This window comes from Dermacentor variabilis, chromosome 7 (assembly GCF_050947875.1).
Source record: "Dermacentor variabilis isolate Ectoservices chromosome 7, ASM5094787v1, whole genome shotgun sequence".
NCBI lineage: Eukaryota > Metazoa > Arthropoda > Arachnida > Ixodida > Ixodidae > Dermacentor > Dermacentor variabilis.
In genome coordinates this window covers 132,827,832-132,843,932 of record NC_134574.1, presented here as the reverse complement: position 1 = coordinate 132,843,932, position 16,101 = coordinate 132,827,832, and positions in this window count along the sequence as shown.

Below are 16,101 nucleotides of genomic sequence, written 5' to 3'. Positions count from 1 at the left end.
CATAGATGATGTCTTGTGCGGCAGCCTATTACCTTTCCGTATAGAAAAAGCAGCCACCAAAACCACCTTTTTTGAAGATTAATCTGTAAGTGCAAAAGTTGAAATTTCCTGTAACTCTCTGATATGCAATATATAGCCAGAACTTCGACCTCTGTGCGGTGGATGCGCTTACTGCTTCGTTCGAAGTCCCGGACCGTGCGTAAAGTGCGGTTGACTGACATCGTTTAACCGGATGTGATTTCGGCCAAGTTGCGTACCAAGTAGCGCGACAAAACGCGCGTGTCATAACAGCGCGCGTACGTCGACATTATTTAATTGCTCGGGGAGGATGACAACAATCGGTGAATTCTACTGGCATCCCCTTCTGTACGGGGCAACGGTGAATGGTGACCTAGCCTGTTAAGGCTAAGTGACCATAAGGTACTGATTGGCTGTTTAGTCAAGTGTTCGACGAAAACTCGTCTGGCGAGGAAACATAATGCTGCCAAAAACGTGCACTCGCCAAGAATGAAACAAAAAATAAAGAACCGACGTTTCGGGCCCTGTACGGGTCCCTTGATCACAATGAAGATGTAAGCATGGGCGCGCGGCTGTTTATCAAAGACGGATTTGCGTTATGGCCGCAGTCCCATGCTTCTCTCGAAGACCAACATAGTCAAGTGTTCGACGAAAACTCGTCTGGCGAGGAAACATAATGGTGCCAAAAAACGTGCACTCGCCAAGAATGAAATAAAAAATAAAGAACCGACGTTTCGGGCGCCGTACGGGTCCCTTGATCACAATGAAGATGTAAGCATGGGCGCGCGGCTATCTATCATGATAAATAGCCGCGCGCCCTTGCTTACATCTTCATTGTGATCAAGGGACCCGTACGGGGCCCCAAACGTCGGTTCTTTATTTTTTATTTCATTCTTGGCGAGGGCACGTTTTTTGGCACCATTGGCTGTTTGAGCTAATCAGTACCTTATGCATGCATATCTGTATGTAATAGAAATTGAGAAGCCCGAGAAACAAAAAAAAACTACCAAAATATAGAGAAAATTAGAGGAACATGGACGATAAAGTGGATGCAAAGGGTATAAATACGGGAAGAAATAAATCCACAGAAACCCCATACAATAACATAAAGAGCAGGGCCTTAGAATTTGAGGCCTGAGCTGGCTCCCTGAGAAAAAAACCATACCGGAGCAAACGTTCGCAACAAGATGAAGTATGTACCTGCTGCGACCAAAGTTCGGAAGCGACTCAACACATCACTACATAATTCCAATTTATTCACCCAGCAAGAAGCCGCACAAAATTTCCGCACGCGGCAATTTCGCGTGCGTAGTGGTAGAAAAAAAGAAAAGCACTGACGAAATCGATAAAGCGGTAGTCGTTATGGGCATAAGTCAATGGACATTCTTTTTTTAGCTGCACCAAAATTTTCAAATTAGAAAAATATAAATCTGATATGTCGCGCGCCTAGGCGACAAGGTGTCACAGCTAGGCATGCGCCGTGGTAGCGACGCAAGCGTTATTACCCTGTGGTTGTGCTTAAAAGCGTCGGCATTCAAGCTGGCGCGCGCTTTCATTGCTGCAACATAGAACCGGGCAGTTCGCCCGCCGGTCAGTCGATGGCTAAACAAAGCCGTATTATTTTCGCTCCACCGTTGCGCTCTCCTTCCGTCAGACACGGCATAGACTGACGAAGAGGATGGGATGCTGCCGGCAAGGAACAAGCTCCAGCCTGAGAGCAACGTAATTCACCTGCTGACGGACTACGCACGGACAGTTGAGGAGCAGCCTGTTGGGACAGTATGAAGAAGGCGACCACGAGTCTGCGGCTGGGGCAAGTAGAACATTTCGACAATTCTACGAGCGATTAGACTTGCAACGAAGAACGCGCGCAAGCGTACCTTCGAGCCAATAATGTCCCGGAGGACCGGAGGGTGGTAGAGGCGCTCATCAGCATATTGGGTCCACAGACGTATTCACTCCTGAAGTCGCTCGCCGCTCCAGATAAGCCGTCCTCGAGGTCCCTGGAGAGCTTGTGCGAGCTGCTTCGTAAACACTTCACGCCTGAACGGTCAGTCATAGGGAGCGAGCGAAGTTTAATCGCCGAAGGCAGAAGGAACACGAAACGATGCCACACTACGTGGCGGAGTTACGGGCATTGGCGCAAACATGCGAGTTTGGTGCATTTCTTGACGAGTCGCTTCGAGACAGATTTGTGTGCGGTTGGCTCAGAGTCGACATTCAAAAACACTTGTTTTCGGAAGACAAGAATCTAACGTTTCAACGAGCCGTTAACCGTGCAACAGGTTTGGAAGCTGCGCTCACTAGCGCTGCAGCTGCTCATTCGAAGGCTGAAAGCGAATTCGGGGTGCATTAGTTGCCTACCAGGGGAACAACGAAATGCTTCCGCTGTAACTCAACTCGCAGTGCCAATGCGTGTCCGCACGTCAATTCGTCTTTTTTCTGCAACAAGAAAGGGCACATTAAAAAAGCCTGCCTAAGGCGGCAAGGAAAATTTCAGCTGAAGCGAAAGCGAACAGTACAAAACATTCGGGTGTTACAGTCATCAGAACCACCCCTGCAAAGTTTGCAAGGAAAGAGGTAGAGACAGGAGACCCCATCATGCTCAGCTTAGTCTTTGAGGTGGAGCCTGATTCGGGAGCCGCCGTTTCGGCAATGTCCCTGAACCAGTTCCGCTCACTTTTTCCGGCAGTACCTCTGAAGCAAACTAAGATGACGCTCAGGACCTATACGAGCGAACCTGTGAAGCCATGCGGTGTTTGTTTTCTTAGAGTTGACCACAACGATTAGTGCCAGCGCTTGCCGTTGTACGTGCTTCCCCAGAGCGGGCTAGCACTGTTCTGGCGCAACTGGCTTCACCAAATGCGCGTCGGTTGGAGCCATGTTCGCGGCCCGCGACAGCCACAGGGCGAAACATTACTAAGCACTCAACCACTTCCCGAGCTACAATCCTTGCTTGACCGCCGTAAGGACCTCTTCAGAAACGAACTAGGCACCCTCCGAGGTGAGAAGGCGACTCTTCTTTTCAAAGATGAGAAGACTCGAAAATTTTTCAAAGCTCCGAAGCGTTCCCTTTTCTCTAGAAAGTACTGTTGAGCAAGAGTTGTCTAGACAAGAACAGATGGGCATATTGACGCCCGTAGCGAGTACGCCACTCGGTAGCGACACCGGTAGCGAGTGGTGCCAGTTTTGAAGCGGGACGGGTAAATAAGAGTATGCGGCGATTACAAGCTGACTCGGAACACCATACTAGACCTAGAACGTCACCCAAGCCCGACGAGGTGCTTGCAGCCCTCGCTGGCGGACAGCAATTCTCTAAAGTTTATCTTAACAGGGCGTACCAGCAAGTAGAAATGGATCGGGAGTCAAAATGGTACCTTACGTTTAACATCCACAAGGGTCTTTACGCTGTGCATCGTCTACCTTTTGGAATTGCTTCGGCACCTGCAATATTCCGAAAAAATAGAGGATAATATCTTGAAGGGCCTCAAGTTCGTGTTTTCCTACATTGACGATATCCTAATTACGGGTCGCTCAAAGGAAGAACACTTGCAGAATCTTGACACAGCTTTCAAAAGACTGTCAGAACGTGTAGAATTCACGTCAAGCCATCGAAGTGCGAATTCTTTCGTGACGAGCTGACTTGTCTGGGCCATGTAATCAACAAACACGACATCCGCCCAACGGACGAAAAACTGGCCGCAATAACCAAGGCACCGGCGCCAACAGATAAGCACCAGCTTCAATCGCAGCTGGGCCTCATAAACTACTATGGAAAGTTCGTTCCAAACTTATCTACTGTTCTTTTCCCCTTGAACAGGCTCTTCCAGAAAGACGTCCCCTGAAATTGGAACACGGCTTGCGATCGCGCCTTTCAGCTCACCAAGCAGCTGCTTTCGTCAGCTCCGATCTTGACGCACTATGGTCCAGGCCTGACCCTACAGTTATCTTGTGATACGTCCGCCTACGGAGTAGGCGCATTGTTGTCGCACATTTTTTCCGACGGTCAGATGAGGCCAATAGCGTATGCCTCACGCACCTTGAGTCTGGCTGAGAAAGGCTATAGCCAATTAGAAAAATAAGCCTTAGCTTTTGTGTTCGGCGTTAAAAAATTGCATTACTAGGTGTATGCAATAAAGTAGAAGAAAGGGGGTTAACCGAGGGGCCCGATTTTTATTAGTCATATCATGAGAAGCCAACAAACATTGACACCAAGGACAACACGGGGGAAATTACTTGTGTTTAATAAATGGAATGTAGAAACTATAAGTTCGTGGAAATTGAAGTGGATGAAAAAACAACTTGCCGCAGGTGGGAACCGAACCCACAACCTTCGCATTTCGCGAAGTATGTATGCATGTTTCGCGTGTATGCAAGGCATTTTGTTTTGATCATGATCACGGAGCATAAGCTTACGGCTACAATTTTTGATCCTAAGACTGGCATACCAGAAATTGCCGCCGCAAGACTACAACGATGGGCGGTTGGTTTGTCGGCCTATTTGTCCTTAAGGTTCCGGCCTTCTGCACAGAACGCTGACGCAGATTGCTTGTCTAGGCTGACAATAACACAGCCGACGGCCGAAGAGAAGGAACAATCTTTTTATGGCCTATGCTTTGACAATATGCCGATCAAAAGCAATGATATTGCTCGTGAAACTTCACTTGATGATACATTGCGTACTGTGACCCATCATATCTTTTCAGGCAGGCCGCGTAGTGTCCGAGATGAAATCAAACCGTTCTTTCATAGGAGACTAGAACTGTCCATTCATCGAGGATGCATTATGCTATGAATGCGCGTACTTGCTCCCAAAAAATTCCGCACGTTCAATTTGGACGAGTTGCACTAAGGTCATCCAGGTGTTGTTCGCACCAATGAACTAGCAAGGAGCTACGTTTGGTGGCCTACAATCGATAGTGACATAGCGCGTTTCACCGCAGTCTTGCACCACTTGCGCGTCTAATCGTAATCTGCCGCCTAAAGCGCCCTTGCATCCTTGGGCATGGCCTACGTGCCCTTGGCAACGGTTGCATGTCGATTTTGCTGGCCCGATAAACGGAGTGACGTACCCCGTGGTGGTTGACGTACAATCAAAATGGCCAGAAGTGTTTCCAGTGCGGACGACCACCAATGAAGAAACCATTTTGTGCCTACATGAATTGTTTTGCAGATTCGGATTTCCGGAGACTTTAATGTCCAACAACGGCACTCGGTTCACTTCTGTAGATTTCCAGTAGTACCTGCTGCGAGCAGGAACCAGACACATGAGAACAGCTCCGTGTCATTCCATCAGCAACGGTCTGGTAGAACGTTTCGTCCAGGCGCTGAAGGGTGCACTTCGGAAGTCCAGCCGACCCACATCACCGTCGGAGCTCGCAGACTTCCTCCTGTCGTACCACAACACTCCGCAAGCGACTACTGCAGAGGCACCCTCTCTTTTGCTGTTGGGGAGGCGCCTCAGGACTAGGCTAGACCTCGTCAGGCCCTCCGTTGAGGAGCGGGTCGCCCACAAACAGTTTCAGGACACCAGTCGCCGCAGGCATCGTGCGACTGCGTTCAGCGAAGGACACTTCGTGCGTGTCAGCAATTTTCGCCGAGGACCAAGGTGGTTCAGTGCTACCGTTCTTACACGCACCGGTCTAGTGTCGTATCGTGTTAGTGTGGTGACCCCTCAGGGTGTGTGTGAGCGGGTGCGTCAACGTAACCACATCGTTCGCGCTTCGGACTCTCACGCCGCGGTGGTCACAGCCACCGACTTCCAAGATGAAGACCATGTCACAGCTGGCACTAGCGCTAGCTGCGCCACCGTGCCTGTGGAACAGCCGTCGACACCCAGGGAAGCCGCCGAACAGGGTCGCCGCTACCCACTACGTCAGCGCGGACCTCCCGAATGCAACGACACCTAATCGTACTACAGCACAGTAAACAAGTGTGGGGGAGATGCCGCGCGCCTAGGCGACAAGGCGTCACAGCTAGGTATGCGCCGTGGTAGCGGCGCAAGCATTATCACTCTGTCGTTGCGCTTAAAAGCGCGCGCATTCAAGCTGGCGCGCGCTTTCATTCCTGTAACATAGAACCGGGCAGTTCGCCCGCCTTTGTTAAGTTGATGTCTAAATAAAGCCGTATTGTTTTCGCTCCACCGTTTCACTGTCCCTCCGTCAGACACGACTAAACCGCGGTAACGTTATGTTTACCATTCCAGTGTACGGATTGCCAGCCCCTAGATATAGAGCAATTTCCGCAATTGCATACGTAATTACCGAAGTTACGGTACTTAACTTTCTGTTTACCTATAAGTAGCTACAACAAATTAGTACTTTAGGGGCCGTACTCGACACTACCTATACCAACGATCAAAATTTGTATAGCGGAGTTCATAAGGGAACTATACGTGAGCAATTAGGTTCCTTTGGCAGGCTCCTTGAAACCGAAACTTGCTGGAAAAAGCGTCTGTGTCGTGGATGTCGCCGCCACCGCGCATTGCATCACGTCTCCGAGGTAACCGAGGATAGCTATAGGGGCTCGTTAGTACGGTATGTCTTTTGTTGTAGCGCGAGCTGAACGAGGACAACAGGAAGGCACATCTGACACACACAGCGCTAGCACAGCGTTGACGATGAGTGACTATACCGCAAGGATCCCGGAGTACGTGTACTGCGGGAGCTTGCGCTACAACAAAATAAGATATGCCGTACCAACAAGCCCCTATACGGCCTTCCTTTACGCTGACCACACTAATTACTTGCAACCGATCATTTCCTAGCTTCTCTGACTACTAAGCTGAACGTTGATCTAAGCACTGAAAATATATTAAGGCGGTGCCAGCTTAACTCGCTAAGAATAAACCCTACCAAAACTTCTTTTATGCTTTTTCATTCGAATCATAGCGCACCAGAATTCATTCGCACTGTAAACCTAAACTCTCTTGACGTCAGTGCAGTTAATGAATGCTCATTTCTTGAAATAATTCTTGACTCAAACTTAAAGCTTTCGAAGCATATCGCCTAGTTGAAGCGCAAAATTTCTCCCGGTATTACAATTGTACTTAAATCTAGATATTATTTTTGCAAACCAACATTGCTAACCTTGTATTCTATTATTCACAGCCATTGCAATTATGCAATAAAGCATGGGGTAACACATATCCAACTCATATAGCACCACTACAGCATTTGCAGAATCAAGCCATCCGGATATTGTCGTTCAGCTCATTCAACTGCAATGCTTCTGATATGTTTCACAAACGCAAAATACATTTAGTAAAATATATTGTTAAATATAAATAGGCCTGTAATGTTATTTAAGGTAGCACGTAATCCTCCTCCAGTAAATACATTTTCTGAGGCTATATACCTTGGTTAACTTGAAGCGCACAAGATTTGCAGCTAACAAACATTTCTTATTGCCCCGAATACATACTAATTATGGAAAACAATCTGGACATTTCGCAGCATTATCTTCTCGGAACAGCCTCCCACTAGATGTCAAGGGCTCTTCGTCTTTAGGTTTCTTTCAGGAAACATTATTCACTTTTTTACTAGATAGCCAAAATATTCCCCGTATCTAAGCTATTCACTCCTGCTTATTTCCTTTCCGTTTCTCCCTATTTTTAATTTTTTTTCAAATTTGTAGCCTTTATATATATTTTTGGTTTGTTTTGTTGCGAATGCCTTAAACTACTTCTTTAATTCTACGACTAGATATTGACTTCATATGATTTTGCAGTTTTTATTACATTTACTTTGTATGATCTTCCATTTAGTGAATACTGTATTGCGGTTTTATGCTGTGTAGTTGCTCTAATGTATACATTTTCTGACAGGAGGTCCCCTTTCAGCCACAGCCTCTGGGACCTCCTTCTGTATACTTGCGTAAGCATGTATATCTAATTATTAAAGAAATAAACTGAAAACTGAAGAACCAACGCTTTCGAGTCAACTTATTTTACCTGGCGGAGAAGATATCTTCATGGGGTATAGGCTTACCGTTCTTTTTTTCTTTCTTTCTTGAGAAACTTACCCGGCACCAATTCTTTTATTAATCCACAAAATTTGCATCCCCGCGTGTACGGGTGGTGATGTAATCGAAGAACCAGCGCTTTCGAATGAACTTATTTTATTTTGCGGAGAAGATATCTTCATGGGGTATAGGCTTACCGTTCTTTTTTTCTTTCTTTCTTGAGAAACTTACCCGGCACCAATTTCTTTTATTAATCCACAAAATTTGCATCCCCGCGTGTACGGGTGGTGATGTAATCGAAGAACCAGCGCTTTCGAATGAACTTATTTTATTTTGCGGAGAAGATATTTTCATGGACTAGACGCTTACCGTTTCTTAATTTTCTCGAGAAATTTATTCTGCTTTGATTCTTTTATTAATCCCCTAAATAAGCATCCCCGCGTGCAAGCAGAGTGATGTAAAAGAAGAACCAGCGCTTTCGAGTCAACTTATTTTACCTGGCGGGAAGATATTGTCATGGGCTATAGGATTACCATTTTTTCATTTTTTCGAGAAATTCATCCGGCCTTGATACTTCTATTATTCCGTTAAATAAGCATCCCCGCCTGCATGGGGACCGTTGTAATCGAAGAACCAGCGCTTTGGAATCAACTTACTATACCTGGTGGAGAAGATATTTTCATGGGCTATAGGCTTACCGTTTTTTTCACTTTTTCGAGAAATTTATTCGGCACCTATTCTTTCCTTAATCCTTTAATCCTTTATTCTGGCCTTTGCTTCGTGTTGTCGATAAATTCGACTTCGCCCTGCCATCTGCTCGCCGCCTGGTTAGCTCAGATGGCAGAGCGGCTGCCCCGGAAAGGTGGTGGTCCCTGGTTCGAGTCCGGGGACACGGACGAATTTTTCTTCCACTCTGGTGCTTTCTTTAGAGGAACCCTTATGTGTTTCCTTTGTAGCAATTGCTACGAACAGGTGGATGCCTGATTTTTCCTTTCCTCATTACTTTACTCCACCTTGCGGGTTTCCGTAGAGCTACTACGTCAAACACTTGCCATTGCTTCGTGTTGTCGACAAATTCGACTTCGCCCTGCCATCTGCTAGCCGCCTGTTAGCTTAGTTGGTAGAGCGGCTGTCCCGGAAAGGCGGTGGTCCCGGGTTCCAGTCCCGCACCAGGACGAATTTTTCTTCAACTCTGAGGCTTTTCTTTAGAGGAACCCGTGTGGGTTTTCTATGTAGCAACTGCTACGAACAACTGGATGTCTGATTTTTCCTTTGCTTCACTAAATAAGCATCCCCGCGTGCACAGGGAATGAATGAATGAATGTGTGTGGTTTAGTGGCGCAAGGGCCAGATATGGCCAAAGAGCGCCAAGACAGTGTTAGTGACTTCGCGGTGAATGATGAGTTCTGTGACGAAGATGTGACTTGGCTGTAAAGTGGCCTAAAATAGTCGCTGTAAAGTGCGTAAAGTCTACGTGGTATAAAATTATGGCGATGACTTGTGACGAATACTATGAAGATTAAAATCCATAGTAGAAGAATGATGTAAAATATAAAATATATAAGATCGTAAAATTACATGGAGCACTGCTGCCTCGCCAGAGCCCTTGAAACACAAGGGCCTAGAGGCATGTGCTATACTAAACAGCTATCGCAGCGGCATCCTCTGAAGAGAGGACCCGCTACGAACATGTGGGGCTAAAAACATGCAAGACAACATCTTTCAGAAAACTTAGGACTGCGTTGGTGTCAAATAAAGGTTCTGGGCCGAGTAGCATTACGGGATGTAGGGGGATGTGCTGCCGGTATGCTAGGGAAAAATGTTTCCTTCTTTCAGATTCGGCTGCCCGACACTCCAGGAGGACGTGGAGGACGGTCAGCCTCTCCCCGCATCTACCACAGGTTGGAGGATCATTTCCAGTGAGCAGAAAGTTATGCGTGCCAAATGTGTGTCCTATTCTTAGACGACAGAATAGGACATCTGTCCGGCGTGATTTTGTTACGGAGGGCCAAGAAACTAACTGTGGCTTTATTACGTGCAGTTTATTATTTACTTCTGCGTCCCACATACGTTGCCAGTGGTTTCGCAGTTTTCTTCTTAAGAAAGGCTTCAGGTCTCTGACAGGGACCGAAGCAGTAGGACTAACTGCATGCAATGAAATGGATGTGGCCATCTGGTCCGCTAGTACGTTTCCCTCAATGCCCCTATGCCCAGGCACCCAGCATACAATCACATGTTGGTTGGATATATATGCTTTACACAGTACGGAGTAGAGTTCGTTAATTACCGGATTTTTGTGGTTACAGAATGACATCAAGGCCTTCACAACACTAAGGGAGTCCGTATATATAATTGATTTCTGGAGGTTTGATTTCTTTATATGCTTTACAACCGACAAGAGTGCGTAGGCCTCAGCCGTAAAGATACTGGTTTCCGGATGTAGTACGTCGGATTCCGAGAAGGATGGACCGACGGCTGCATAGGACACCCCTTCGCGTGACTTCGATGCATCTGTGTAGAACTCCGTGCAGGAATATTTGTACTGGAGTTCCCGGAAATGCATTTGGATTTCTATCTCAGGAGCATGCTTTGTCACTTGCACAAAAGATATATCGCATTGTATGAGCTGCCACTCCCAAGGAGGTAGCAGCTTCGCTGGATGCATTAGGCGGAGCTCGAGGAGTGGGACATGCATTTGATCACTAAGCTCCCTCACACGCAGCGAGAAAGGCTGTCTTACGGAGGGACGATTATGAAAGAGTGTAGCATATGTTATATCGTTAACGGTATTGAAACAAGGATGTTGAGGGTTAGAGTGGACTTTCAGGAAATATGTTTGGCTGATGTATGTTCTCTGCAGATGTAGTGACCACTCATTTGATTCTGCATATAAACTTTCGATGGGACTTGTTCTGAAAGCTCCAGTGGCCAGTCGGATTCCTAGATGGTGGACCGGATCTAGCATCTTTAGCGCGCTCGGGGCTGCAGAATGATAGATCACGGCACCATAGTCCAACCGTGATCGAATGAGGCTCTTGTAAAGGTTCATTAAACATTTCCTGTCGCTGCCCCATGTTGTGTGGGATAGCACTTTAAGTAAGTTCATTGTTTTTAAGCATTTGACCTTGAGGTACTTTATGTGTGGAATAAAGGTTAATTTCGAATCAAGTATGATGCCTAAGAACTTGTGTTCTTTGTTCACAGGAATTTGCTGGCCATACATTACGATACTGGGTTCTGCAGTAAGCCCTCTCTTTCCTGTGAAAAGCACACAAGAACTTTTGTTGGGGTTAACTTTAAATCCGTTTTCTTCTGCCCATTTGGACACTTTGTTCAAGCCCTGTTGAACTTGCCTCTCACATACAGTAAGGTTGCAGGATTTGAAACCTATCTGTATGTCGTCTACGTAAACAGAATAAAAAATGGCTGGCGGTAATGAAGCACGAAGGGTGTTCATTTTCACGATGAAGAGAGTGCAGCTGAGTACACCTCCTTGAGGTACACCAGTTTCCTGTATAAAAGGTCGCGACAATACATTGCCGACTTTCACGCGGAATGTACGGTCGGACAAATAGCTTTCTATTAGCACGAGCATATTGCCGCGGATGCCAATTCCCGACAAGTCTCTCAAGATTCCATAGCGCCACGTAGTGTCGTACGCCTTCTCCATATCAAGGAATACGGATAGGAAATATTGTTTATGTAGAAAGGCGTCGCGAATGTTTCCCTCAATGCGCACAAGGTGATCGGTTGTGGACCGCCCTTCTCTGAAGCCACACTGAAAGGGATCGAGGATATTGTTGAGTTCAAGGAAATGTACTAGTCTGCGGTTAACCATTTTTTCAAAAAGCTTACAAAGACAATTTGTAAGAGCTATCGGACGGTAGCTTGCCGCCAAGGAAGGGTCTTTACCGTGCTTAAGAACAGGGACCACAATCGCTTCTTTCCATGTGGATGGGAGGTATCCCGTAGCCCAAATAACGTTGAAGAGCGTGAGTAGTGTAAGTTTGGTGTCAGTGTGTAAGTTTCTGATCATTTCGTACATGACTCTATCAGGTCCCGGTGCAGAGCTTTTGCATGTGGTCAAAGCAGCTCTAAACTCTGCAATACTGAACGGCCGGTTATAAGGTTCATTTTGTCTGGATTTTTGTATTATTGGCTTACATTCTTCTATTTGTTTGTGTTTCAAAAATGATTGCGAATAGTGGTTTGAACTCGACACGCTCTCAAAGTGTTCTCCAAGTGTGTCCGCCTGATCTTTCAGTGTTTCACCTTGTGTGTTCACCAAAGGGAGTGAATATGTTTGTCGCCCTTTTATCCTATTGACCCTGTTCCCGACTTTGGTCTCATCTGTATAGGAGTTGATACCAGATAAAAACTTCTGCCAACTCTCTCTTCTGGCTTGTCGGCGGGTTCGCCTGCCTTGGGATTTTACTTTTTTAAAATTGATAAGATTCTCCGCAGTGGGGGAGGCGCGTAGCATCCCCCACGCTTTGTTCTGTTTCCTACGAGCAATCCTACAATCGTCGTTCCACCACGGGACACGCCGTTTGCATGCCAATCCATTTACTTGTGATATACATTTAGTTGCGGCATCTATTATGAAGGCTGTAAAATATTCCACGGCAGCATCAATTCCTAACGAGGACATGTCTTCCCATGATATACTGGTTAAGTTTTGGAATTTCTCCCAGTCTGCTGTCTCAGTCTTCCACCTAGGAGCCTGTGGTGGATATTCGTCTTCTTTAAGTGTTTTTAATAGTACGGGGAAGTGGTCGCTTCCGTAGGGATCGCTGGTAACTTCCCATTCTAGTTCAGGCAGTATGGACGGAGAAACTATGCTCAGATCAATTGAAGAAAAGGTATTGTTTGCAAGACAGTAATATGTGGGTTTCTTCTTATTGAGAAGGCACGCACCAGAAGAGAAAAGGAACTGTTCAATAAGACGACCTCGCGAATCTATACGAGAGTCGCCCCACAGAGAGCTGTGCGCATTGAAATCGCCAAGAACAACGTAAGGTTCTGGCAATTGATCAATAAAGGATTGGAATTCGTGCTTCGTTAATTTGTAATGTGGGGGTATGTAAAGAGAGCTAATGGTGATGAGTTTGTTTAGGAGTACAGCTCGAACCGCCACTGCTTCGAGAGGCGTTTGTAGCTGTAAAAGTTGACATGCAATGCTCTTATGGATAGCAATGGCAACACCGCCCGATGATGCGACAGCACCATCGCGATCTTTGCGAAATGTTATATACTGTCGGAGAAAGTTTGAGTGTTTGGGTTTTAAGTTTGTTTCTTGTAAACACAGCACTTTGGGATTGTGTTTGTGGATTAGTTCTTGAACATCATCAAGGTTTCTAAGGAGACCTCTGACGTTCCACTGAATTATCTGTGTATCCATATTGGAGGTCAATAGGTGCTGTGTTTACGGAAACGGAAGAGATGCCTTAGATTACAGAGCCCTTTCGAGGCCCTGTAACAGGGGTTTTGCTCTTTCTGAAGCGTTCGAGCGAGTGTCGACGCTCCTTCGGCGCTAGGTGCGCCTTGAGGATAGGTGTTGTGTCCATTGCCTCTAGTGAGGCGCCGGACACGTGCTCTTGCGAGCGAGAAGTTACCAGGGAAGATCCCGCCTTGGAGGGCAAGACCCCTGTGCCCACCAGCCCGGAGGTCGATGGGGCTCCCTGAGGGATTTGGCTGCGCCGGCTGTTGCCAGCGCTGGAAAGGGCCGGGGAGGTTAGGGCAGCCTCGGCTGCGCCCACCTTCGGGGTCGATGGCCCCGTTTGCTGAGTAGGCGGAGCCGCGCTAGCTGCAACCGCCGCGGGGGCAGATGGCGTAACTGCCGACTCACTGCCTGTGGGTCGGACAGCCACCGGAGGCCGCTGTGACGCTGCCCCCTGACGCGCCACTTCGGCAAAGCTTTTCTTTGGCAGGTACACTACCCGCCTGCGTGCCTCTTTGAAGGATATATTCTCTTTTACTTTGATCGTTACTATTTCTTTTTCCTTCTTCCATGAGGGGCACGACCGCGAGTACGCGGCGTGATCCCCGTCACAGTTTACACAGTGGAAAGCGTTCTCACAAGCTTCAGAGGTGTGTTCTTGGGCACTACATTTAGCACAAGTCTGGCGGCCTCGGCAGCTCTGCGAGCTGTGACCGAAGCGCTGGCATTTGAAACAACGGAGTGGGTTTGGCACGTACGGCCTAACACGGAGCTTGATGTACCCGGCCTCGATTGACTCGGGCAAGATACTTGATCCAAAAGTAATTATTAGGTGCTTCGTCTGGATCTCCTTACCATCCCGCCTCATCTTAATTCTTCTGACGTTGATCACATTTTGTTCGCTGAAGCCCTCCAGGAGCTCCGCCTCAGTCAGGTCAATCAAATCATCATCTGACACAACACCACGGGTGGTGTTCATTGTACGGTGTGAGGTTACTGTTATGGGGGTCTCCCCAAATGAAACTAGTTTCTGTATATTCTCATATTGTTTCAGATCGCGGAGCTCCAAGAGGAGGTCACCGCTTCCCATTCTCGACACCTTGTAACCTGGACCAAAAACATCAGTCAAGGACTTTGAGACAAGGAATGGGGAAATGTTTCGAACTGCTTTGTTTGGCTTTTCAGAGTGGATAACGTGGAAGCGCGGGAAATTCTGGATTTGGTGTCCAAAAAACTTGAAGACATCTTCGGTGCGCCCTCGTTTCTGAGGGCGATCAACAAGGGAGGGGAAAGAAGTTTCCATGAAAATATGTGTACATTCGGCAACAGCGCCGACCGCCCACCATGGAGCCCAACGAGGGGACGCGGCAGAGCTTGCATACAAGTCTGCACGACGCCAGTCGTACGCCGTCACTATAACCGAATATGGTTTACCCAAGGTTGGATAGCCACACAGGGTTAACCCTTGCCGCCAAGGAGAAAGGAAGTAAATAGAAGAGAGAAGAAGACAGGAAAGATGTAAAGTGAGAGATAAAGACGAAGGTTTGAGAAGAGAGAGACAGGAAAAGGCGACTACCGGTTTCCCCCGGGTGGGTCAGTCCGGGGGTGCCGTCTACGTGAAGCAGAGGCCAAAGAGGTGTGTTGCCGCCGCCGAGGGGCCGTAAAGGTCCAAACACCCGGCATTGGCTCAACCCCCAGGATCCCCTTTTCCCCGGACACGGCTAAGCCGCGCACGGCTACACGCGGGAGGGTCCAACCCTCGTGTGCTCGGGTACGTGGTGACGCAACACACCAAACGCCTGCTGACGCAGACGCCCCTGCGGGGGTGCACAGGGAGTGATGTAAACGAAGAACCAGCGCTTTCGAGTCAATTTACTTTACCTGGTGGCGAAGTATTCTTCATGGGCTATAGGCTTACCGCTTCTTCATTTTTTCGAGAAATTGATTGGGCCATGATTCTTTAATTAATCCCTTAAATAAGTATCTTAGCGTGCGAGGGGAGTCATGTATACGAAGAACCAGCGGTTTGGAGTCAACTCATTTTACCTGGCGGAGAAGACATTTTCATGGGCTATAGGCTATCCGTTTTTTCATTATTTCGAGAAATTTATTCGGCCCCTATTCTTTTATTAATCCGCTAAATAAGCATCCCCACGTGCACGGGAAGTGATGTAAACGAAGAACCAGCGCTTTGGAGTCAATTTATTTTACCTGGCGGAGAAGACATTTTCATGGGCTATAGGCTTTCCGTTTTTTCATTATTTCGAGAAATTTATTCGGCCCCTATTCTTTTATTAATCCGCTAAATAAGCATCCCCACGTGCACGGGGAGTCATGTAAACGAAGAACCAGCGCTTTGGAGTCAATTTATATTACCTGGCGGAGAAGACATTTTCATGGGCTATAGGCTATCCGTTTTTTCATTATTTCGAGAAATTTATTCGGCCCCTATTCTTTTATTAATCCGCTAAATAAGCATCCCCACGTGCACGGGAAGTGATGTAAACGAAGAACCAGCGCTTTGGAGTCAATTTATTTTACCTGGCGGAGAAGACATTTTCATGGGCTATAGGCTTTCCGTTTTTTCATTATTTCGAGAAATTTATTCGGCCCCTATTCTTTTATTAATCCGCTAAATAAGCATCCCCACGTGCACGGGGAGTCATGTAAACGAAGAACCA